Source organism: Mus caroli, unplaced genomic scaffold, assembly GCF_978045245.1.
Source record: "Mus caroli unplaced genomic scaffold, Mus_caroli_1 scaffold_2, whole genome shotgun sequence".
In the NCBI taxonomy this organism is placed as follows: Eukaryota; Metazoa; Chordata; class Mammalia; order Rodentia; family Muridae; genus Mus; species Mus caroli.
The window spans coordinates 124,485,290-124,511,992 of NW_028227257.1; positions in this window are offsets into that span (position 1 = coordinate 124,485,290).

Genomic DNA, 26,703 nt, shown 5'->3' on the forward strand with positions numbered 1-26,703 from the left:
AATATTGAATAATGAGAAAAAGAAGAGGCTGTCCTCTGCTTTACTTAATACAGTTAATTGTATTGAGCTCTGCTGTCAATGTTGGTGTTGCTATCATTACTAGTTATTGTTATTTTGTAGAAGTTCTTAATATATTCCAGTAATATATATTACTTTAGTAAATAGTACCAATTCCATTCCATTTTTCATTCATTAGTAGTAAGATTAGTGTGTGGATTTATACATGAGTCACAATGTGTGTCGAAAGAAAAGTTTTAGGAGTTGTTTCTTTTCTTCACATTATTGACACAGGTACTTTTGTATTGTTTCTGCTACGTTAAGTACTCCTCTGTATTCAGGCCAGCTAACCTGTAAGACTCTGAACAATTCTCCTGTATTCACTTCCCATCCTGTTTCACAAGGTTAAGGATTAGAAATACAGGCCATCTAGTTGTGTGTGTGTGTGTGTGTTTAGTGTTTACTTCTCTTCATTAAAATTAAAAATTGGTTGAAGAATATCATTAATCTTTTCAGAGACCATTATCAACTGGATTTTCATTAATATTTTCTTTTATATATTTGGGCTTTTTCTTAGACAATTTATAAAGCCCATTCTGATTTTATGTTCCCAGTCCTTTATTATGTTCTCCTTACCCTTACTACCATCTTTCCTCCTTAGAAGTCTTCTTCCAACTGTTTGGCAGATTTATGTAAATATTAATAGTTACATCTCTAGGCCCAAAGAATGACCTCTTAGCAACAGATTTTCAATCATACTTACAAAACCAATTATGAGTTCCTTTAGAGAAGGTCTCAGATACAAAGTGAAGGCATTTTGTTATTCCAGTAACTATGATGATACGCTTGGACCATTAAACCACCTTGCAAGGCAGGTATAGCATAGACTATAGCATTCACAGCTTGGTAAGGCTGTTGATTTATTTACTTTCTTGTCAGAGTATATAGCACCTTGGGGTTGTGCAACTAAATCTATCACGTGGAAAGAAAGTTTCCAGATGAGCTCCAGCATGCTTTCTCTATGTCTTATAACCAACACGTGTGGTCACTTCAGCAATCTGATATTATCAGACAGTTTTTGGTAGATAGCTAAGAAGAATAGAAAGAAACTACATTGTTTGGAGGGGTCCTCTGGGTTCTCCCTGTCCAGTAAATCCTAAGAAAGTTTTTCACATCTGACAATGGAAAGTAGGTTTTGTAATCCATGGCTTTCATGATCTACATTCACTAGACATACAAGATCTCTCTCTCTCTCTCTCTCTCTCTCTCTCTCTCTCTCTCTCTCTCTCTCTCTCTCTCTCTCTCTTTCTCTCTCTCTCTCTCTCCCTCCCTCATGTGTGTGTGTCTGTCTCTCTATCTCTGTCTTTCTCATAGTATTTATAGTTTTTGAAGTTTCTATGTGACTTATTTCATACATCCTTAGTTGTAATAAATAATCTTTTACTTTCCCCATTCTTGTTAAAATTCCCCCCTAATCCTCTCTGGTTTCCTATAAACTTCATTCATTATTGCCCCCTAACCCGATCCTTTAAGGGCCTCTACTCTAATGGTCCTTTTCAATTTTTTTTTTTCAGTTCTGTGAGTATTACAAGTTAAACACAAATCTAAGGATTTGAAGCTAAGATCCAAGTGTTCCAGATAACATATGACATTTATCTTTCTAAGCTTACAATACCTCAGTCATTCTTTTCTAGTTTCAGCAATTTACTTGCAAATTTCATAACTATTTTTTCTCTACAGCTGAATAAAATTTCATTATGTATATATGCCACATTTTTATTGCCCATTCATCTGTTGATGGACATATAGGATGGTTCTATTTCACAGCTATTGTGAATAGATAAGCAATGAGCATAGTTTGAAAGTAGCTCTGAAGTATAATATACATTCCTTGGAACATATGCCCAGTAGTGGAAGAGCTGGGACAAATAGTGGTTTGATTTTTTTTTTTAATTTTTTTGATCAACCATGAACTCATTAACATCATAGCTATACCTGTGTGTACTCCTACCAAATATAAGGGTTCATCTTTTCCTAAATTTTCCACCATTATCTGTCAATCCATTTATGTCTGATAGCCACTCTGATTGTGGTGTTTATAAGATTAAACTATAATCTTATAGTTTAATATCTATTTCTCTGATATTAAACATTTGTTTAAGTGTTAATTGACACGTGTAGTCTTTATGTTGAGAGTTCTCTGTTCAAATCAATGGTTCATTTTTGAATGGATTGTTCTCTTTTCGTTTTCTTAATGTTTTGTTATGAATTCTTTTTTTCATATTTTTATTAGTTATTTATTTCATTTACATTTCCAATGCTATCCCAAAAGTCCACCACCCATTCACTCACCCACTCACCAACCCACCCACTCCCACTTCTTGGCCCTGGCATCTCCCTGTACTGAGGCAGATAAAGTTTGCATGATCAATGGGCCTCTCTTTCCACTGATGGCCATCTGCTGATTCATATGCACCTAGAGATACGAGCTCCGCGGGATACTGGTTAGTTCATATTGTTGTTCCACCGATAGGGTTGCACATCCCTTTAGCTCCTTGGGTACTTTCTCTAACTCCTCCATTGGGAGCTCTGTGATCCATCCAATAGCTGACTGTGAGCATCCACTTCTGTGTTTGCTAGGCCCCAGCATAGTCTCACAAGAGACAGCTATATATGGGTCCTTTCAGCAAAATCTTACTAGTGTATGCAATGGTGTCAGCGTTTGGAGGCTGATTATGGGATGGATCCCCAGATATGGCAGTCTCTAGATGGTCCATCTTTTCTTCTCAGCTCCAAACTGTGTCTCTGTAAGTCCTTCCATGGGTGTTTTGTTCCCTATTCTAAGAAGGAGCAAAGTGTCCACACTTTGGTCTTCGTTCTTCTTGAGTTTCATGTGTTTAGCAAATTGTATATCTTGGGTATTCTAAGTTTCTGGCCTAATATCCACTTATCAGTGAGTACATATTGTGTGAGTTCTTTTGTGATTGGGTTACCTCACTCAGGATGATGCCCTCCAGGTCCATCCGTTTGCCTAGGAATTTCATAAATTCATTCTTTTTAATAGATGAGTAGTACTCCATTGTGTAAATGTACCACATTTTCTGTACATTCCTCTGTAGAGGGGAATCTGGGTTCTTTCCAGCTTCTGGCCATTATAAATAAGGTTGCTATGAACATAGTGGAGTAAGTGTCCTTCTTACCACTTGGAATATCTTCTGGATATATGCCCAGAAGAGGTATTGCAGGATCCTCCAGTAGTACTATGTCCAATTTTCTGAGGAACCGCCAGAGTGATTTCCAGAGTGGTTGTACAAGCTTACAATCCCACCAACAATGGAGGAGTGTTTCTCTTTCTCCACATCCATGCCAGCATCTGCTGTCACCTGAATTTTTGATCTTAGCCATTCTCACTGGTGTGAGGTGGAATCTCAGGGTTGTTTTGATTTGCATTTCCCTGATGATTACGGGTGTTGAACATTTTTTTCAGGTGCTTCTCAGCCACTCAGTATTCCTCAGGTGAGAATTCTTTGTTCGGCTCTGAGCCCCAATTTTTAATGGTGTTATTTGATTTTCTGGAGTCCACCTTCTTGAGTGGACTTATTTATATATATTGGATATTAGTCCCCTATCTGATTTAGGATAGGTAAAATCCTTTCTGAATCTATTGGTGGCCTTTTTGTCTTATTGATGATGTCGTTTGCCTTGCAGAAGCTTTGCAGTTTTATGAGGTCCCATTTGTTGATTCTCCATCTTACAGCACAAGACATTTTGTTTTATTCAGGAATTTTTCCCCTGTGCCCATATCTTTGAGACTTTTCGCTACTTTCTCCTCTATAAGTTTCACTGTCTCTGGTTTTATGTGGAGTTCCTTAATCCACTTAGATTTCACCTTAGTACAAGGAGATAGAATTGGATCAATTCGCATTCTTCTACATGATAACCCCCAATTGTGGCAGCACCATTTGTTGAAAATGCTGCTTTTTTTCACTGGATGGTTTTAGCTCCCTTGTCAAAGATCAAGTGACCATTTAGGATAGGTAAAGATCCTTTCCCAATCTGTTGGTGGCCTTTTTGTCTTATTGATGGTGTCTTTTGCCTTGCAGAAGCTTTGCAATTTTATGAGGTCCCATTTGTTGATTCAATATTCATAAGGGAAATTATTTTTTTTTGATTGCAAAATTTTATTGAGCAGTTTTTTTTTCTTCCAGTCTAAGATCATCAAGGATATTGGCCTGTAGTTTTTTTTTTCAGTTTTTTTTTAATTGGGTATTTATTTCATTTACATTTCCAATGCTATCCCAAAAGTCCTGCACATGCTCCCCCACCCACCCACTCCTACTTCTTGGCCCTGGCGTTCCCCTGTACTGAGCCTTCCTATTATTTTTGTTGTTAACGTTGGGTATTTATTTCATTTACATTTCTGATGCTATCCCAAAAGTCCCGCACATGCTCCCCCACCCACCGACTCCTACTTCTTGGCCCTGGCGTTCCCCTGTACTGAGCCTTCCTATTATTTTTGTTGTTAACGTTGACATTCTGTTCTTGTGGCCATCTTCTTTTAGGTCAGGTGAAGGATTACTTTCTTGTTTTTTCTAGGATGTGGTTTCTGTCCTTGTATTGTTTTTGTTTTGTTTTGTTTTGTTTTGTTTTGTTTTGTTTTGTTTTGCTGTTATTATCCTTTGAAGGGCTGAATTCATGGGAAGATAATGTGTGAATTTTGTTCTTTCATGGAATACTTTGTTTTCTCCATCTACAGTAATTGAAAGTTTGGCTGGGTATAGTAGCCTGGGCTGGCATTTGTGTTCTCTTAGTGTCTGTATAACATCTGTCCAGGATCTTTTGTCTTTCATATTCTCTGGTGAATTCTGATAGGCTTGCCTTTATATGTTACTTGACCTTTTCTCCTTACTGCTTTAAATATTCTATCTTTATTTAGTGCATTTGTTGTTCTGATTATTATGTGTCGGGAGGAATTTCTTTTCTGGTCCAGTCTATTTGGAGTTCTGTAGGCTTCTTGTATGTTCATGGGCATCTCTTTCTTTAGGTTTGGGAAGTTTTCTTCTATAGTTTTGTTGAAGATATTTGCTGGCTCATTGACTTGAAAAATCTTCATTCTCATCTATACCTATTATCCTTAAGTTTGATCTTCTCGTTGTTTTTTGAATTTCCTGGATGTTTGAGTTAGTATCTTTTTGCATTTTGCATTTTCTTTGATTGTTGTGCCGATGTTCTCTATGGAATCTTCTGCACCTGAGATTCTCTCTTCCATCTCATGTATTTTGTTGCTGATGCTCACATCTATGGTTCCAGATTTCTTTCCTAGGGTTTCTATCTCCAGCATTGCCTCACTTTGGGTTTTCTTTATTGTGTCTACTTTCCTTTTTAGGTCTAGTATGGTTTTGTTCATTTCCATCATCTGTTTGGATGTGTTTTCCTGTTTTTCTATAAGGACTTGCAACTCTTTAGCAATGTTCTCCTGTATTTCTTTAAAAGAGTTATTAAAGACCTTCTTGATGTCCTCTACCATCATCATGAGATATGCCTTTAAATCAGGGTCTAGGTTTTCGGGTGTGTTGGGGTGCTCAGGACTGGCTGAGGTGGGAGTACTGGGTTCTGATGATGGTGAGTGGTCTTGGTTTTTGTTAGTAAGATTCTTACATCTGCCTTTCACCATCGGGTAAACTCTGGAGTCAGTTGTTATAGTTGTCTCTGGTCAGAGCTTGTTCCTCTAGTGATTCTGTTATTCTGTACCAGCAGACCAGGGAGACTAGCTCTCTCTTGAGTTTCAGTGGTCAGAGCACTCTCTGCAGGCAGGCTCTCCTCTTTCAAGGAAGTTGCACAGATATCTGGCGTTCAGACTTGTCTCCTGGCAGAAGATGAAGGCCTGAAACAGGACCTGTCCCAGAAGCTGTTAGCTTCTGTAGTCCACACTCTCACCTGTGCAGACTAGTCTTGGTGGAGTCTGGGAGCCAAGATGTCTCCAGCAGATGCACAAGCAAAGCCCTCCCTGGCTGGGCAGATACCTATCCTCTGGCAGGGAAGGTGCCTGGATCTTGTTATGAATTCTTTGTGTATTCTGGGTATCAATCATCTGTCAGATGTGCAGCCAGAAAGATTTTCTCCATTTCCAAGCGATGATTTTTATATAATTGACAGTTTCCTTTATTGTAAGGTACTTTTAACTTTCATGATACTCCACTTGTCAGTTGGAGGTTTTACTTCCTGTGCTAGTAGAATCCCATTCAGAAAAATTTGTCTGGGACCTTGTGCTTTAGCTAAGACTTCAATCTCTATATTTTTAATAGTAGAGGGAGTGAATATCTTTATTATATTCAGGACCCTTAGAGGGGAATCTTTGATCTTCTTCTTTGACATGATGTTGGCTATAGATTTACCACATTTAGCCTTTACTATGTTGAGGTATGTCCTTTCCATCTCTAGCTTCTCTATGAATGTTATCATGAGGGATATTAGATTTTCTCAAAGACCTTTTATGTGTTTTCTAAGGTAATCATATGATTTCTGTCTTTTAATCAATTTATCTAATGTATATTTATTGATCTACACATTTTGAACCATCATTGAGTCTCTGGAACAATGGAGACTTGCTCATAATAATTAATCTGTTACAAGTGAACGGGAATCCAGTTTGCAATTATTTTATTGAGCCATTAATATAATTTTGTTTCTTTTGTGATTTTTGTTTTCTTATGCTTAATTTCCTCCATCCCTGACATATCTGTTTTTCCAAGTAGCTTATTCTTATTTTAATATGAAATATTCTTTCTGGTATTCTATGTAGGTCTGGTTTGGTAGGCCTGAATTCACTTAGCTTGTTTTTATTGTAGAAAGTGTTTTTTTTTTCCTACTTCAAATATGACAGGTAGCTTTGCTAAATACAGTTGTCTGGGCTTGCTTCTATGATTATTTGTAACCTGTACAAGATCCATCCAGGGTTATTGAATTCCTACATCTCCAGCAAAAAATTAGCTGTTATACTGATGGGTCTTATTTTATATTGACTTGCATTTTATATTCTTTCATATCCATTCACACTTAGTGTTTTACCTATTATTTATATGAGTGATTTATTTTCATTTCTATTTAATATTTTATATATATATTGCAGTTGGGTGGTATTTCCTTAGATTTGGGCTTCTTTTCTAATTTCATTGATAATATTTTCTGTGCCTTTGACTTGGATTTCTTTCCCTTTGTCCACAATTTATAGACTTGAACTTTTCACATCATCCAAAGGATCATACATTTTCTGTTTATGCTTTTTCTCGAAATAGTATTATAATCTTTCGCTGAGTAATACACTCTACCTTGTCAACAAGCCCTGTTTTCTACTTGATCCATTCCAATGGTGAAGCTTTTAACCTAACTTTTTATTAGAATAACTGACATTTCTATTTCATGGAATATTTTGGATTGAGTTTTCTTCAGTGTTTCTGCTTTCTTACTGAATTATATTATAATAATATATTTATACAGAAGTGTGTATATATTTCATTTTTCCTATATTTAATAGAAATCTAAATTTAAATGTAAAATCTAAATCTAAAATCTAAAAATTTCAATAGAGTTTATATTTTACTTAAATATATGGGCATATAATATATATTATTATTATGTATTATAATAACTATATTTATTTTCATAGCCTTAATTTTATTTATTTTGTTCAAGTGGTTTATATGTGAATGTTTTCTCAGTTTTCATATGTTCTTTCATTATTTGTATATTATTGGATATATTGAACATGTATATAATTGTGTTTTGAATTCATGGTCTTGATTCTTACTGTAAGAAAAAATACAAATTTCTTATGATATCACATAAATTTCCAGTGATAGGTTTCATTCATCCTTGTGTGTTTTTGCATTCCTTTATACAAAAATCTTTTGTTAACCTTAGGAAGACTCCGTAATCACCTGCAGACTCCCCTTACTGTCCTAGATTACTTTACAGTTCTGCTTAATATACATTGCTCTGTACATTGCCTTGGGTTGTAAACAGAATAAAAAGATTACCTGAAATTCACCATTATTTTGACTCTAAATTTCAGTAGATTTACTTATTGCAAATCTTCATGTGATGAGTTAATACATTTAGAAAAAAGTTACATTTTGTTCATTTCATATGTAGTGACTGTTTACATTACAATTTATATAAGGAGTGGAGAAGATAAAGATGATAGAATTGATGTGGACTGTAATATGAAGATACCTCCAGACATAGCATGGCTGTTGTCCTCAGAGGGGGGGGTTACCTCTAGTAGATCAGAACAAGATTGGGTTAATTAAGCATGTGTCATAATAGGAAGAGTTTTCTGGAGACCAAGCACTTTCCGAAGGATTTACAAATAGTTAATTTTCACTAGTGGAGTGGGACCAGGAGTCCTCAACTTTCTTAGATACTTACAGGCAGATAATAGTTCCTAGGGCAAGAGATACCTGAGAGCATATATTTTCTTAAGTATGTATTTTTTTCATATAGTTAATAGTTGCAAGGGGAGAGAATTTTTCCTTAGTTGTGTAGATGCTTAAGTTGTCTGTGTTCCTTACTCATGCTCTTCTCAGCAACCTTAATTAAAATAATTATACTTTCAAGGTAGAATGAATAGAATTATCTTTTTTTTCTGTCATTAATGTTGTGTCTGAGGTAAATAGATGTTTGCTGATCTCAGGGAATGTTCACAGAACACTTGGTGCCCAAACATGGATTCTATTCAAAATCAAACATGAGTTGGAGAAAAGTGTTTTCCTTGTATCTGCTGTGGATAATAGATCATGGAACTGAAGCTAAGCCATCTGAGATTGGAGAGTCTATAGAGACAATCTTGGTATGGCTGCTATATTATATGAAATTAAATGTCTTCTTGATACAGTAGAGGTTGTATTGTCCCTGCTATGGGAAAGGACATACAACCAAGATTGATCCATCTGAAGGTAGTGTGCATATGAAAAGAACACAGAATAACCATCCTCCTCTATGTCTTGTGAAAGAACAAGACTCCTTGAATAGTGTGGTTCACTATAAAAGTACAGGGGAAGGCCAAATGGACAATAATTCTTAAAAGTAGAATGTATGGGATGAGACTGTAAATGGGCTGTGACACTGTTTTGTGCCATCCTTGCTCTGGAAAATAAGACATGGAACCAAGTCAGGATAATTTCCAGAAAGAATGTGCTGACATATTGGTGTTGTTCTCAAGGTTAGGGCAGACCTTGAAAATGTGAGACAGAATCCATGAGATGGAGATTCTATCACCCCTTGTCTTAAGATTTGGTGAGAATAAGTTTAAGAAATACATACAAGGCCCTTGATAAATACCTTCTGGGAGTTCAAAGACTGGAACCAATGGGAATAATCAGACAGTGAAGGAGATAATAGGGTCAAAATTACAAAAGATACAAATCTTTTATGAAGAAAACGGGAAAATCCTTGATAAGAGAATATAATTAGAAGCCTTCATAACAATCTAACATAGGAAACTCTAATATCATTTAATATTATACCTTTGTACAGACTTTTTTCAATTAGGTATTTTCTTCATTTACCTTCCAATGCTATCCAAAAAGTCCCCCATACCCCCCACCCACTCCCCTACCCCCCCACCCACTCCCACTTCTTGGCCCAGTACTGAGGCATATAAAGTTTGCAAGAGCAATGGGGCTCTCTTTCCACTGATGGCTGACTGGGCTATCTTCTGCTACATATGCAGCTAGAGACACGTGCTCCGGGGGTACTGGTTAGTTCATATTGTTGTTCCACCTATAGGGTTGCAGATCCCTTTAGCTCCTTGGGTATTTTCTCTAGCTTCTCCATTGGGGGCCCTGTGATCCATCCAATAGCTGACTGTGAGCATCCACTTGGACTATCTAGGGACTGCCATACCTAGGGATCCATCCCATAATCAGCCTCCAAACACCATTTGACACCATTGTACAAACTTTTAAAGAATATATATATATATATATATACAAAGCATTTTACAACTCCATGATTAGTGCACTGAGACAGATAGGATCTGCCTAAGTGTTGTGGAAGCACAGACAGTGACGTACCTACCATTCTTTAGATCAAGGCTGCACAATGTGATACAAGATGAATGAAGTCAGTCCCTGAATGTGGAGATCTGCATGAATATCAGTGACCGATTAGAGAAAGAACATGAATGTCTGAGGAAACAAGACATAAAACACCCAATATTTGGTGCCCAGTTCACTGGATCTGATAGAACTTTGCCTGCAGGAGGGATAAGAAAAACACTAATTTGACAAGGACCTCAAGTGGCTTCGCTGAACCCAGTGGTAAAACACAGCCATTGTGAGGTAGGAGAACATCTGGAAAATCTGAGAGATTCAAACTGGAGTATAAATCAGCTTATACATGGATAAAAACAATCAAGAGAGGAAGATGAATAAAGAAAAACTGGTGTAAGAGGCTGTCTGACTCACTTGAAAGCAACTGTGGCCAAATGTACATCTAGTGTTTTCTAGAATTTAAAAAATAAAATAAAAAATGACAGAAAGCCAAATTCCATGCTTACGATACTTGGAAAAACTTTAGCACCTGAATAAAAGTTTAATGAAGGAATAAATGATAGATGAGTACAAATGAAAAAGATTGTGCTTATCCCGAGAGTAGGTAGTTACTATCCCTAAATGAAATGTATGCATTTCTCTTCCACAAGGAGGTTCTGGAATGGAAATTGCTCACTTTACCACCTGGTATACTTTGCCACCTAGTGTGGCAGATGGGGATCAGATATCGAGACTGCCAGACTCTGGAAGCACCAAGTGAGAGCTTAGCAAACTTCCCTTTGGCCCTTGGCTGCTCAGAACAACAGAAGTCAGCTGCAGCTCCACCATGCCTGTGGAGGTGCAGAAACACATCTGTGGGAGTAGTCAGGGATGAGGAAGTACCCTGATGAGAGAAGAATGTTTGTAGAGTGTAAAGGGTTAAACCCTGTCCTAGTCATGCCACTCTACAAAAACAATGAATTCTTGAGGAAGCAATGGGATAGAAACTATCCATGCTATACTCAAACCTTGCTAACATTTCTCTTAAATATTCCCTTAGCTGCTGATCTTGCCCATAAGTCTGAAAGTAACCCTAATGAAAATCATTGTTTCACCAGGGTGTATTTGAGTAAAACCATTTCTTTGACCTGTCATTGTTTCTGTATTGATATAAATAGATAATTTAATAATGCTTTCCTCATATATAATAATATATTTTCTCTTTGTATAATACAGATGAAAGCAAATAGAAAAAAACAACAACCCAAGTTTGCATTACAGCACAATTTAAAACAATGCAGCTTCATTGCAAGAACTACAATTAACATTAATAAGAGTTGTATGAAATATGGAAGATAGCTCAAAAAGCTTATTTGAAATGTGTAGATAAAACACAATGATGATAAATATTTTATCTCTTTGGTTTTAATGGAAGATGTTCATTCTTGTCATTTAAATATCCTCAGTCAAATAGCTAGTCTGATACAGGATAGATTTCAATCCACCAAGCATCCAAATTATCATAAAATATCACCTATTGTCTTAGTCAGGGTTTCTATTCCTGCACAAATATCATGACCAAGAAGAAAGTTGGGGAGGAAAAGGTTTATTCAGCTTACATTTCCATGTTGTTGTTTATCACTAAAGGAAGTCAGGACTGGAACTCAAGCAGGTCAGGAAGCAGGAGCTGATGCACAGGCTATGGAGGGATGTTTCTTACTGGCTTGGTTCCCCTGAATTGCTCAGCTTGCTTTCTTATACAACCCAAGACTACCAGCCCAGAGAAGGTACTACCCACTAGAGGCCCTCCCTGCCTTGATCACTAATTAAGCAAATGCCTTACAGCTGGATCTCATGGAGACATTTCCTTAACTGAAACTCTTTCTCTGTGATAACTCCAGCTTGTGTCAAGTTGACACACAAAACCAGCCAGTACAATTGACCCCTTGTCAACTAGACACACAAACACATCACTATTAAGCTTCAACACTTACTTTCTTTTTCATCCCCAAGATCTAAATAACTTTAAAAGTCCCACAGTATTTACATATTAAAAGTTCAATCCCTTTAAAATATCCAATATCTTTTAAAATTCAAAGTCTATTAACTGTGGGCTCCACTAAAATACTTTCTTCCTTCAAGAAGGAAAACTATAAGGGCACAGTCACAGTCAAAAGCAAAATCAAACTCAACCATCTGTTGTCTGGGCAACTCATGATCTTCTGGGCTCCTCCTAGGTCTTGGGTCACTTCTCTAGCCCTACCCTTTGTATCACACACCTTTTCTCCTTGGCTCCAGATGCCTGTATGCCACTGATGCTGCTGTTCTTGATGGTACTGCTGCTGTTCTCATGGTACTGGCATCTCCTAAACACTGCCATCTTCTGCTTTAACTAGGCTTCACCAATAGCCTCTCTTAGTCTCTCTTCGTGGTGCCAATCCTCAACTCCTTCTCATGATCCCTTCAAGTTCTGGGTCATCAATTGCAATTGAGACTGCACCTTCACTAATGACCTTCTGTGGTCTCTCACAGTGCCAAGTCTCAGTTGCTCTTCAGGACCCCTTCATGCCTTTAAAACCAGTACCACCTGGGTGACTCTTACACATTACTGAGTCCTGCTGCAGCACGAGGTACAACCTTGGCTATCTCTGGAACACATCCTCTTTGTGCTCTCAGAAAACACTTCCTAAAAGTTATTGCCTCAATGATGCTCTTTTTTTTCCACTGAATACCTTTAATTTTAATAGAAATAATTTTTTTCCATTTTTTATTACATATTTTCTTCATTTACATTTCAAATGCTATCCTGAAAGTCCCCTATACCCTCCCCCTGACCTGCTCCTCAACCTACCCACTCCCGCTTCCTGTCCCTGGTATTCCCTTGTACTGGGGCATATAGCAGTCTCTTGTGTGGCTATGCCAGTGCCTGGCAAATACAGAAGTGGATGGTGAAAGTCATCTATTGGATGGAACACAGGGCCCCTAAGAAGGAGCTAGAGAAAGTACCCAAGGAGCTAAAGGGGTCGGCAACCCTATAGGAGGATCATCAATATGAACTAACCAGTATCCAGCAGAACTGTGTCTCTAGTTGCATGTATAGCAGAGGATTGCCTAGTAGGCCATCAATGGGAGGAAAGGCCCTTGGTCTTGCTGGTCTCTTCTTAATCACCTCTAATTTCTTAGCTTCAGATAACTAGCATCAATAGTCCCCGTAATGCAAAGTTTTCACTTTAGTAGTTCTGGTATCTTATTAATCACAGCTGATTCTTCATCCCCAGCTAACGAGAGCCACAGAATCTTCACAATCAAAAAAAATTTTTTTTTAATCTTTCTTCTGAAATTTCACTAACCAGGCCTCAATCTTCTGACTGTTCTCAACATTATGTTCCAAGATCCTATGCAACAAGCCACATACTTGTTATCACTGAATGGATCTTCTAGCCCAAAGTTCCAAAGTTCTTCCAGAGTCCTCTCCAAAACATGGTCATGTTGTCACAAGAATACCCCATTCCTGGTACCAATTTGTCTTAGCCAGCATTTCTATTCCTGCACAAACATCATGACCAAGAAGAAAGTTGGGGATGAAAGGGTTTATTCAGCTTACACTTCCATGCTGCTGATCATCACTAAAGGATGTCAAGACTGGAACTCAAGCACGTCAGGAAGCAGGAGCTGATGCACAGGCCACGTAGGGATGTTTCTTACTGACTTGCTTCCCCTGTCTTGCTCAGCTTACTTTCTTTTATTTATTTATTTATTTATTTATTTATTTATTTATTTATTTATTATATGTAAGTACACTGTAGCTGTCTTCAGACACTCCAGAAGAGGGCGCCAGATCACGTTAGGGATGGTTGTGAGCCACCATATGGTTGCTGGGATTTGAACTCTGGACCTTCGGAAGAACAGTCGGGTGCTCTTACCCACTGAGCCATCTCACCAGCCCTCAGCTTACTTTCTTATACAACCCAAGACTACCAGCCCAGAGATGGTACCACCCACAAGGGTCCTTCCCCACCTTGATCACTAATTAGGCAAATGCCTTAGAGATGGATATCATGTGGGCATTTCCTCAACTGAAACGCCTTTCTCTGTGATAACTCCAGCTTGTGTCAACTTGACACACAAAACCAGCCATTTAGATTCTTCTAAATCTTAGGACAAATTTCTAAAAAGTCATGAGATTAGCCCGGAACCTTATACCTCCTATGGTTCCATATTATTCACATATTCTGTACTATATGAATTTTACAGAATATATGTTATGGAGATTACATATAATGTGGATAAAATTATAGAGTTTGGAGTGAAAAAGATTTATTGAACTTAATATCATATTTTTCACTAGAATTTATTTAATAGCAAGACAGTCTTTTAGATTTCTAAATATCTCCATTTATATTTTTTCCAAAAGGGATTGGGTCTATTACATAATGGAGCGATTGGCCAGTGATATACCAACCACATAGGATGAAAAAGAAGGTGATAAGAGGTCTACTGTGATAGAATTTTCAATGAGTAAAACCAACTTAATACTCTCTTTGTCTTTTTGTCTTTTTCTTTTTCTTTGTCTTTGTCTTTGTCTTTGTCTTTGTCTTTGTCTTTGTCTTTGTCTTTGTCTTTGTCTTTGGCTTTGGCTTTGGCTTTGTCTTTGGCTTTGGCTTTGGCTTTGGCTTTCTTTGTCTTTTTCTGTCTCTGTGTCTCTCTGTCTGTCTGTCTGTCTGTCTCTCACACACACACACATACACACAAACATGCACACACACACAAACATGCACACACACACACACATGGAGGGGGAGAAGAAAATGACATAGACGTTTGCCAAGTCAAAACATGTACCTACAATTCTGCTAGCTCTCATTGCCTGGTCTGAGACACTTCCTCAGATCTGAAACTGTTAATGCACACAGACAGACATTAGCCAGCTGGGAGGCCATTAAGAGTCTCACCTTTCATTTTCTCTGGTAACAATAGAAAGGGAAGCTTAGTAATTGCCCCTTGTTAGGATTTAAAATACCACATGAAAAAAAAAATAGAGATATCTAGGATTCGTTGAAGTCCATTAGGGAAAGCTACTTTCTCCTGGTAAGAAGAGTGGATTCTGAATTCTACTTCTGACCCCATGTGGAACCATGACATTTTAATCTGCCACAAAGATTATAACATTATATAATATTGTTCTTTCCCCTAAGAGTTAATCCAACTGGGCCTGTCAATCATCTGCCCAAGAGCATATCCCTCAGGAAAACTTATTCACCTGAAGACGTGCTAAGGCAATGGGAATAATAATTATCTCTTTAATGAGATAAAAATTTTCTACTCCCAGAAACCCCTCCCTCAATCAATTATTGTTTGCATATCCTCATTGCTAAACCTGCCTGAGTTTCTGTGTTTAAATTAAAGAGTAACTTTTTTTTTTTGCTAATTTTTAGTTTTGCTTCAAATAATGACCAAATGTGTAAAGATGTTTGTCTTGAAGGCTTGGGCCTTCTCACTGTTTCACTGAAGAGCAGTCCCATTCCCAGCTATCAGGTGACTTCGATGCCTAGCTTAAAAGGCACATGTTTCTATCCTTTGCCTCTTTCCCTCAGGAAACTGCTGACTTAAAAAATGATAATAAAAAATGTCCTGGGATTTCCTTCTGATCTAGTTTTTAAATTCTTTAGTAAACAAGAATAAGAACCCACAGAATTTCGATGGAACCACAATTTCTATGGTACACAACTATTCTTATATATTGTCTTTGGCACAAATAAACATAGAAGCTTAGTGAGGGTCAAAGGCCTACTTTGTAACATTGGAATGTAACTATCCCTCTTACATTGATAGAACTATAAACTACTCAGAGGCAAGTCAGTCAATATTGGAATGGGATAGATGTTTTATTTTGTCAGTCTGTCTTTCCAAACCCTCCAAGGAAACAACAGCTTTTGCAGAAATACTGAAATTCTTCCCGTATAATGAAAAGGCTCACAAATAATATGGAATTGTAGATATAATTATCTTGCCATATGTGAGGACAGTAACATTATCCCATGGCTCAAATGCAATGTCAGAGTACGAAAGAAGTACACTAGAGGCATCTTTGAATGTAACCAAAAGAAAAGAAGTCTCTGCAAATAATTAAATGGGATATTGTAGACCAAATATGAATGTCACAAACAAAAAACTGTGCTATTGACTGTCTTCACACTATTGGTTCACAATGGTGATTTTTCTTGCTACAGTCAGAATCTAGATCTTCTGTATAGTAAGGATGCTGCCACTTATAGCGTGAAGAATATGAAACAGAGACATTCTGAAAATATAGAAATATAGTTATGGGAGTTTGAATGAGAATGGCTCACATAAGCTCAGGTGTTTAAATGTTTTATTTTCCCCAGTTGGTAGACTGTTTAGGAAGGAATAGGAGGTGTAGCCTTGTTGGAAAAGGTGTATGCCTGGGGATAAGTTTTGAGGTTTCAAAAGCCAATGTCACCTGAGTTTTTGATGTTAGCCATTCTGATTGGTGTATGGTGGAATCTCAGGGTCACTTTGATTTGCATTTCCCTGATCAAAAAGGACTTTGAACATTTCAACTGCTCCTCAGTCATTCAAGACTCCTCTGTTGTGAATTCTCTGTTTAGTTCTATTTCCCATTCTTTAATTAGGTTGCTTGGTTATTTGGTGATTAGCTTCTTGAGTAGGACTGAAGCATCCATACTTTGGTCTTCCTTATTCTTGGGTTTCATATGGTCCCTGAGTTGTATCATGGGTATGCTGAGCTCTGTTTGTTTGTTTGTTGGCTAATATCCACTTATCACTGAGTGTATGCCATGTGTGTTCTTTTGTCATTGGGTTACCTCACTCAGGATGATATCCTCCAGATCCATCCATTTGCCTGGGAATTTCATGAAGCCATTGTTTAATAGCTGAGTAGTACTCCATTGTGTAAATGTACCACATTTTCTGAATCTATTCCTTTCTTGAGGGACATCTGGTTTGTTTCCCGCTTCTGGCTATTATAAATAAGGTTGCTATGAACATAGTTGAACATGTATCTTTGTTGTATATACCAAAAAGATGTTCCACCATGTCAAAGCAGCACGTGGGTAACTCAGACTCAAAAGGAAATACATGGTATGTACTCACTAGCACAGAATACTTAAAACTCACAAAGGTTAACAAGATGAATGGCCCAAGTGAAAATACATCAATTCCATTTGGAAGGGAGAAAAAAGCAATCACAGTGAGGGAGGGATCAGGGTGGGAGAGAGGATAGGGAGGGCAAACGGAAACATGTTCAGGTTTTTGGTGGGGGGAACAGGACTAAAGTCCTGAGGGCCAGCAGAAAGAATGGAAACAGGCAACCTCAGGAGGTAGGGAAGGGGACCCTCTAGAATGTACCAGAGACCTGGGAGGTGAGGGACTCTCAGGACTCAAAGGAAGGGACCTGAATGAAGTACCCTACATTGGGGAGAGGGTACTTGTAGAATCCACTTACAGTAGAAAGACAGGGCATCAAGTGGAGGGATGGGCTTGCCATCCCACAGTCAAAAACTCTGACCCAGAATTGTTGCTGTCTAAAACAACTGCAGGGACAAAACTGGAGAAGAGACTGAGGGAAAGAAGGTCCAGTGACAGGCCCAAATTAATATCCTTCTCAAGGGGAGGCTCCAAGGCCTGACATTGTTACAGATGCTATGATGTCCTTACAAACAGAGACTAGCATGATTGCCCTCTGAGAGGCTCAACAAACAGTAGAAAGAGTCAGATGCAGAAACACCCAACCAATGGGCAGAAGCCTGTGGTTGAATTAGGGAAAATCTGGAAGGCACTGAGGTGGAGGGCAACCCCATAGGATGATCAGCAGACTCAACTAACCTGAACCTCAGAGATCTCTGACACTGAGCTGCCAACTAGGCAGCATACACCAGCTTATGTGAGGCCCCTTTCACATATATATCAGAGGCTTTCACATATACATCAGAGGACTGCCTGGTCTGGCCTCAGTGAGAGAAAATACACCTAACCCTCTAGAGACTTGAGGCCCAGGGAGTAGGTAGTTCTGTTGGAGTGGTGGTAGGGGAATTGGGATACCCTTCTTAGAGACAAGGGTATGGGATGAGAAAAAGCCAGAGGACAGACTGAGAGAGGGATAATGACTAGATTGTAAAACAAGATTGAAAAAAAAATTTAAAATTATATATATATCTCGCAATGTCAGTTCCACAATCTTGTCCTTTCTTTACCTCATGGTTGTGTATCAAATGTAAGCTCTCAGCCACTGCTGCAATGCCTACTTGCCTGCCTGCATGATGCCATGAACAGGGGAACAAAAATAATGCATTTTGGTTGTTTATGGGATAGATTCCCAGGTGGGGCAATCTCTGGATGGTCATTCCTTCAGTCTCTGCTCTGAACTTTGTCTCTGTAACTCCTTCCATGAGTATTTTGTTCCCCCTTCTAGGAATCATCAAAGTATCCACACTTGTTCTTCCTTCTGGGCTAAAATACACTTATCAGTGAGTGCATACCATGTGTGTTCTTTTGTGATTAGGTTACCTCATTTAGGATGACATCCTCCAGATCCATCCATTTGTCTAAGAATTTTATAAATTCATTGTTTTTAATAGGTGAGTAGTACTCCATTGTGTAAATGTACCACATTTTCTGTATCCATTCTTCCGTTGAGGGACATCTGGGTTCTTTCCAGCTTCTGACTGTTATAAATAAGGCTGCTATGAACATAGTGGAGCATATGTCCTTACTACAAGTTGGAGCATCTTCTGAGTATATGCCTAGGAGTGGAATTGTTGGATCTTCTGGTAGCCCAGACACTATTAAGGTTGCCAACAAAAGCTTGCTGACAGGAGCCTGATAAAGCTGTCTCCTGAGAAGCTCTGCCAGTTCCTGACAAAAACAGAAGTGGATGCTCACAGCTATCCATGGGACAAAAGCACAGGGTCCTCAATGAAGGAGCTAAAGAAAGTGCTCAAGGAGCTGACGGGGTTTGCAGCCCCATAAAAGGAACAACAGTATGAACTAACCAGTACCCCCAGAGCTTCCTGAGACTAAACCACCAATCAAAGAAAACACATGGTGGGGCTCATGGCTCTAGCTGCATATGCAGCAGAGGATAGCCTTATATCAGTCATCATTGGGAGGAGGGGCCCTTGGTCTTGTGAAGGTTCTATGCCCCAGCATAGAGGAATGCCAGGGCCAGGAAGCAGGAGTGGGTGCATTGGGGAGCAGGGAGAGGGGGGAAGGGATAGGGGATTTTCAGAGGGAAAACCAGGAAAGGGGATAAAATTTGAAATGTAAATAAAGAAAATATCTAATAAAAAAAGAATGCATTAGAGTTATTTTATTTTAATTATTAATTAAATTATTCATTAAAACTTTGTGTTATCCATGTTTTCCCCTAAAATAACCAAAAATATAAAGAATTATAAATAAAATATGTCAAAGTTAAAAGACAGACTGCTTATTCTTCATTTAATAAGTCTTTATTTTTTTTCAAAATAAAGAACAGCTGTTTTCATAGACACTTGCCAGAATCATATGATTATGTTTCATTCTTCTGATATACTCTATAGATTTTAATTCCATGATGTGACTCAACTATAGAAATGTTCCATTCTAGAGTCATGAGACTCTGACCTCTATTTTTCCATTAATAAAGTTTTCCTACCCAAAGTTATTCTTCATTGCAATTAATACTATCTGTGATCTTTTTATATAACCAAAGCACACACTTGTTTATATCACTATTTATCAATTTCTTAACATGAGTATCTAAGGTAACAAGTATTTATTTATTATTCTTTATCATTTATGATTATAACTGTAATTCATGCAACTTACTTTAAAAATCTATAATTTTTATACATAAAAATTTGCTTAGGACTATAAATGTCCAAACATTAAGAAAATGGCAATCATTCATTTGAACAATCATGTATTAACAAATAATATTTGTTTTAACAAAACCAATAGATAATTTGAATAATAATCATGGATAATAGGAGGTTTATATTATATGGCTTCCAAAGATAATTCAGTAAGCTTCCCTTTTTGATGTTTTAAAAAAAATTTTGTAACTTAAATGGAGCCTTACCTACATGGTCTTCTATATCTACAAAAGTAGTCAGAGTCTTTGTCCTAGGGTACACATTTCCTCATTCCCTAACCCAGAAGCAGTCTTCAACTGATACTTGTAAATAATAAAATGGTTTTCTCCAAGGATCTCTCACTGGGGAAACAAACTACTCTGAAGTGTATCGTGCATGCTCAGTAGTGGATAGCCAACAGAAAATGAACTAATGGTATCTTTAAGGGTTCCCTGTTTCATAATATCATGTTGTCTTCAAGATATTTGAGGAATCTCTTCATGTGCTCCAGCCTTTGCCCTACTGCCTTAATTTGGGGTCTGTTCTCTCTTAATTGTTATAGTTTTCTGAATAGAATGCCTGCCCATAATTATTCAGAGGCCTGATTCCACCTGCAGGCTCTCAATAGTCATCTTTCCTGTAATTAAAACTGGTATGTGGGTTGCTTTCTGGGTCTTCGATTCTATTTCATTGATCTTTCTGTCTGTCTGTACCAACTATTGTTCTGTAGTTGAGATCAGGGATGGTAACTCCCCAAAAGTTGACAATAGTTTTCACTATCTTGTGTGTGTGTGTGTTATTCCAAATGAATTTACAAATTGCTCTTTCTAACTCTATGAAGAATTGAGTTGGAATCTTGATAGGGATTGTACTGAATCTGTAGATTGCTTTTGGCAAGATGGCCATTTTTACTATATTAATCCTTCCTATCCATGAACATGGGAGATCTTTCCATCTTCTGAGGTCTTCTTTTTTCAGGTATTTGAAGTTCTTGTCTACAGATCTTTCACTTGCTTCATAAGAGTTATATCAAGATATTTTGTACTATTTGTGGCTATAGTGAATGGTATTATTTCCCTCATTTCTTTCTCAGCCTGTTTATTATTTGTATAGAAGAAGGCTACTGATTTGTTTGAGTTAATTTTATATCCTGCAACTTTGTAAGTTGTTTCTCAGATGTAGGAGTTCTGTGATGGAATATTTCGGGTTGCTTATATATTCTATCATATCATCTGCAAATAGTAATACTTCCTTTCCAATTTCTATCCCCTTGATCTCTTTTTCTTGTCTAATTTCTCTAGATAGAACTTTGAGTTCTAGATTGAATAGATACAGAGTTTGCAGCCTTGTTTCCCTAATTTTATTTGGATTGTTTCTAGTTTCTCTCATTTAATTTGATGTTGGCTGTTGCTTTGCTATACCTTGTTTTTATTGTGTTTAAGTATGTGCCACAAATTCCCGACCTCCTCAAGACTTTTAACATGAAGGGGTGTTGTAGTTTGTAGCATCTAACTAGATAATGTTGTGGCTTTTATCCTTGAATATTTTATATAGAATAATACTTTGATAGATTTTCTTATATTGAGCCATCCCTGCATCTCTGGGATGAACCTACTTAATCATGTTGAATGATGGTTTTGATGTGTTCTTGGATTTGGTTTGAGAGAATTTTATACATTATTTTTGCATCAATATTCATACACAAAATTAGTCTAATGTTCTCTTTTTGTTGGGTCCTTGTGTGGTTTAGGTATCAAAGTAATTGTAGCTTCATAGAATGAATTTGGTAGTGTTCCTTCTGCTTCTATTTTGTGGAATAGTTTGAAGAGTATTAGCTCTTCTTTGAAGGAATGACAGAATTCTACATAAAAACCACCAGGTCCAAGGCTTTTTTTGGTTGGGAGGTTTTTAATGATTCTTTATATTTCCTTTGGGGTTTGGGGTAGGTTTAGACAGTTTATCTTATCTTGATTCAGCTTTGGTAAGTTGTATCTGTCTAAAAAAGAAATTCCATTTCATCTAGGCTTTCCAGTTTTGTAGAGTTTGGACTTTTGCAGGAGGTTCTGATGGGTTTTTTTGTTGTTGTTGTTGTTGTTGTTTTTTTTTAATTTCCTTGGTTTCTGCTGTTATGTCTCCTCTTTCATTTTTGCTTTTGTTAATTTGGATACTCTCTCTGTGCCCTTTGTTGTTATGGATAAGGCTTTATCTATTTTGATGATTTCCTCAAGGAACCAGTTCTTGGTTTTGTTCATTTTTTGTATCATTCTCTTTGCTTCTAACTGGTTGCTTTCAGTCTTAAGTTTGAGTATTTCCTGCCTTCTACTCTTCCATCTGCTCTAGAGCTTTCAGGTTTAATATTAATATTCCAGTATGGAATAGCTCCATTTTCTTTATGAATACACTTAGTGCTATGAATTTTCCTTTTAACACCGTTTTCATCATGTCCCATAAGTTTGGGTATGCTCTTTCTTCATTTTCATTCATTTCTCTCTTGATTTCTTTCATGACCGAGTTATCAGTGAGCAGAAAATACTTCAGTTTCTGGAGTGTGTATGCTTTCTGTTATTGTTGTTTCTCAAATCTAGCCTTGTCTGTTGATTTATTAGAATGAATCATATTATTTTAATCTTCTTGTATCTGTTGAGGCTTGTTTTATGTCTGAATATATGGTCAGTTTTGAAGACATTTCTAGGAGGTGCTGAGAAGAAGGTATAGTCTCTTGTTTTGGGGTGAAATGTTCTGTAGATATCTATTATATTCATTTGGTTTATAACTTCAACTATTTTCACTGTGTTTCTGTGTAGTTTCTGTTTCCATTTCAAAGACCTGTCTCTTGATGGGAGTGGGATGTGGAAGTTTTCCACTATTATTATGTAAGATTCAGTGTGTGTTTTGAGCTTTAGTAATGTTTCTTTTATGAATGTCAGTGCCTTGGTTTGGGTGATAGATGTCCAGAATTGGGACGTCCTCTTGCTAGATTTTTCCTTTGCTGACTATCAAATGTCCTTCCCCATCTTGATTGATAAATTTTCATTGAAAGTCAATTTTATTGGATATTAGTATGGCAACTCCAGCTTGTTTCTTGGGTCCCTTTGCTTGAGAAATTATTTTTTTTTCTAGTCGTTTACTCTATGGTAGTATCAGTCTTTGTCACTGAGGTTTGTTTCCTTTCTGAAGCAAAACACTGGATCTTGTTTACATATCCAGTCTGTTAGCCTATGTCTTTTTATTGGGAGTTGAGTCTATTGATGTTGAGAGATATTAAAGACAGATGATTGTTAGTTCCTGTTTTGTTGTTGTTGTTGCTGAAGGTTGTATTATGTGTATATTGTTCACTTCTTTAGAAATGTTTAATTTCTTGTGTTTTCTTGGGTGGAGTTATCCTTTTTGTGTTGGATATTTCCTTCCAGAATCCCCTGTAGGGATGGATTTTTTAGAAAGATATTGTTTAAATTTGTTTTGTTTTTGTTTTTGTTTATTCATGGAATATCTTGTTTTCTCCATCTATGGCGATTGAGAGCTTTGCTGGTTATAGTGTCTTGGGCTTGCATTTATGTTCTTTTAGGGTTCTGGATGACATCTGTCCAGGATCTTCTGGCTTTTAGAGTGTCTGTTGAGAAATCTGGTATAGTTCTGATAGATCTGCCTTCATAGGTTCCTTGGCCTTTACACCTTACAGCCTTTAACATTTTTGGTTCTGTGTATTTAGAGTTTAGATTATTATGTGACAGAGGAATTTCTTTTCTGGTTCAATATTTTTGGTGTTCTGTAGGCTTCTTGTGCATTCATAGCCATCTCTTCCTTTAAGTTAGGAAAGTTTTCTTCTACAATTTTGTTGAAGTTTTGTTCTTGGCCCATTGTGCTGGGATTTTTCTATCTCTTCTATTCCTATTAGTATTAGGTTTGACTTTTTCATCGTGCCCTGAATTTCCTGGATATTTGGGATTAGGAAATTTTTACACTTTTTACACTTTGTATTTTCTATCAATATTTTCTATGGTATCTTCTAAGCCTGAGATTCTCTCTTCAATCTCTTGTATTCTGTTGGTGATGCTTGCATCTGTAACTTCTGATCTCATTCCTAAGTTGCCCATCACCAGGGTTGTCTCTCTTTGTGTTTTCTTTATTGTTTCTGTTTCTGTTTTTAATTCTTGGACCACTTTGTTTAATTTCTTCACCTGCTTGATTGTATTTTCCTGTATTTCTTTAAGGGAATTCTTTATATCCTCTTTAAAGGTCTCTATCATCTTCACGATACTGGATTTTAGGTCACTTTCTTGCTTTTTCAGGCATGTTAGGGCATCCAGGGCTTGCTGGGGTAAATGAACTAGTTTCTGGTGGTGCCAAATTGCATTAGGTTATGTTGCTGATGGTCTTGTGCTTGCCTCTGGCATGTAGATATCTCTAGTATTAACTGCTATGGGAGTCTCTGAATTGAGCCAGCTTCCTTGACGGCAGGTGGAGCTCTGAGACCTGTGTTAGAGAAAGTCTCCTTGGAGGCAGACAGTGCTGTCTCTAAGTAGGGTCTCTGTGTCTATGGTTAGAGCAATTCTGTGTCATGGTTACTGTGGACCTCCTGGGAGGCACACAAGATATAGCTTGTGCAGGGAGCTGATCTGGCCCTGGTAAGAAGTCTTTTGGAAGGTAGGTGTACCTGGAGGATAGTATGGTCTACATCATCTGGGCTCTGTGGTATTTGGGTGAGATTCTCACCTGTGTCTTTGGTTACTGTGGACCTCCTGGGAGGCATGCAGGCTGTAGCATGTGGGTGTAATGCTGATGACCTTGTATATATCTCCTTACCTTAAAATTTTTTATTTATATATTTTCCCCCACAGGTCCTATGTGTGTGTGTGTGTGTGTGTGTGTGTGTGTGTGTGTGCACGCACACATGCACATGAATGCTCATTATAACTTCCAATTTAGTGTGTTATGGAATTTCTAAGATTTGTTTGTTTGAGTTTTTATTGCTGTTTTTGTTTTTGTTTTTTTAACCTTTTAGTGGTGCCATTCCTACTGTTTGTTTTGTTCTCTTTCAATGTTAGTTTTTGTTTTATCATATTATATTAATTATACCACATTGTATCATCTTTTAGAAGCCTATTTTTTTTTTCTAAAGAGAGACAAAAAAACCATGGATATAGATGGGGGAAGGTGGGGAGAAACTTGGAGTCGTTGTGAGAGGGAAATACTAATTTCCTCGTTGTGAGAGGAAATGTTATTGGAAAAGGGGCAGCAGGGGGAGAGAGAAATAGGAAGCAGTAGAGTACATGAAACCTAAAGATAAATGCCTGGCATACATCAATCTATTACAAGAATCAGTAGATCTTAATGTTTAGAGGAAAAGGAAGGTAGAATATAATATTTAATCTCAATTATTATTGAAGCAATGCTCAATTTATGGCCTTATAGAAAATAAAAACCACTAGAATCCTTGAATTCAGAAATAAAACAGTTGATTTATAAGAGTATCAGGGAAGGTGACAGATGCAAGTATATATTTGTATATTTGTATCATTTATCTGCATTTTCTACAAATAAATGAAGGAAATGATAAAAAAAAATCTAAATGACCATATCAATAATATCTACCTAAATTCACATATATCAGTTCATTCTTTCTTGTTTCTTTCCTCTATTACCATACTTAGTTATATGTATAATTATGTTAAAACTTCAAATTTGCATTAAAACAGTGGATAGACAATACCTAGATATGAGTACTTATGGTGCTAAGAATATTGGATGAATGAGTGTCCTGCCATAAATAGGACACTTTTACCAACAACCTTCAGGCTTCATCACAAAATAGGGAGTAAAATGAATATAAGATGAAGAAGACAGAGAGAAGGGCAAAAAAAATGTTATTTGCTAGAAATGCTACATCCATTGCAATCATGAACTCATAGCAGCTGGTTTTATCTATGTTAGGATGTAAATAGTCATGGATATATTAGGAGCCCCTGGAGTCCTTCCCTTCCCTGCTCAACTATTGACTACTGATGGTTCCTAGGAGAATGGGTGGTCATTTTCTTCAGGGGTCCAATCACTAATATACCATCCAAGAAACACTGAATAATAGTTACAGACCCATAGTCACAGATGAACTTGGCTAAACTCAATGTGTCACAAACTAAAACAAGACAAAAAATACATGAATATTAACCCTGAATATATGAAGGAGTCTAAGGGTAATACAAAAGATGGGGTGAGTTATCAGGATGCATTGATCAAAGATAAATTTAATTGATAAAAATGCCATATTTTAAAATAGATAATGGAGAACAAATGCCAGCTTAAATTGAAATTGTTATTACACTATAGGTGTCGATTATGTTATTCATTGCTGGAAAATATTCTCTAAAATCTTAGAAGCACTAATTGAATTACAAATTCACTTGCTACTTGTGTGCCATACCTTATTCATTATGCCAGTTTCCACTGATTAGATAATTACATTTTAATCATAAAATGTAAGGAAAAATTACTAAGCATATATGTTGTATTTTCCTTCCTATTTATGATTCTATCATATTAAAAATGTAAATGAAACATATTAAAACAGGGGTGTATATGTAATTATAAGCCTGTTTCACTGCATTAGTGAGCTAATAGTATAAATGTCTTCTCATGTTCTTGTATTCCAAATTCATTCAAATCATTATAAGCCTAATAAGTACAAAGCTACCATGAAAAATAAATACATTATTCTTTTCCTCAAAAGGAGTATAATCTAATAGAAGATCTGACATTGATATTAATTTGAAGAAATATGTAGTAACTTCCTCTGAAATGAAACA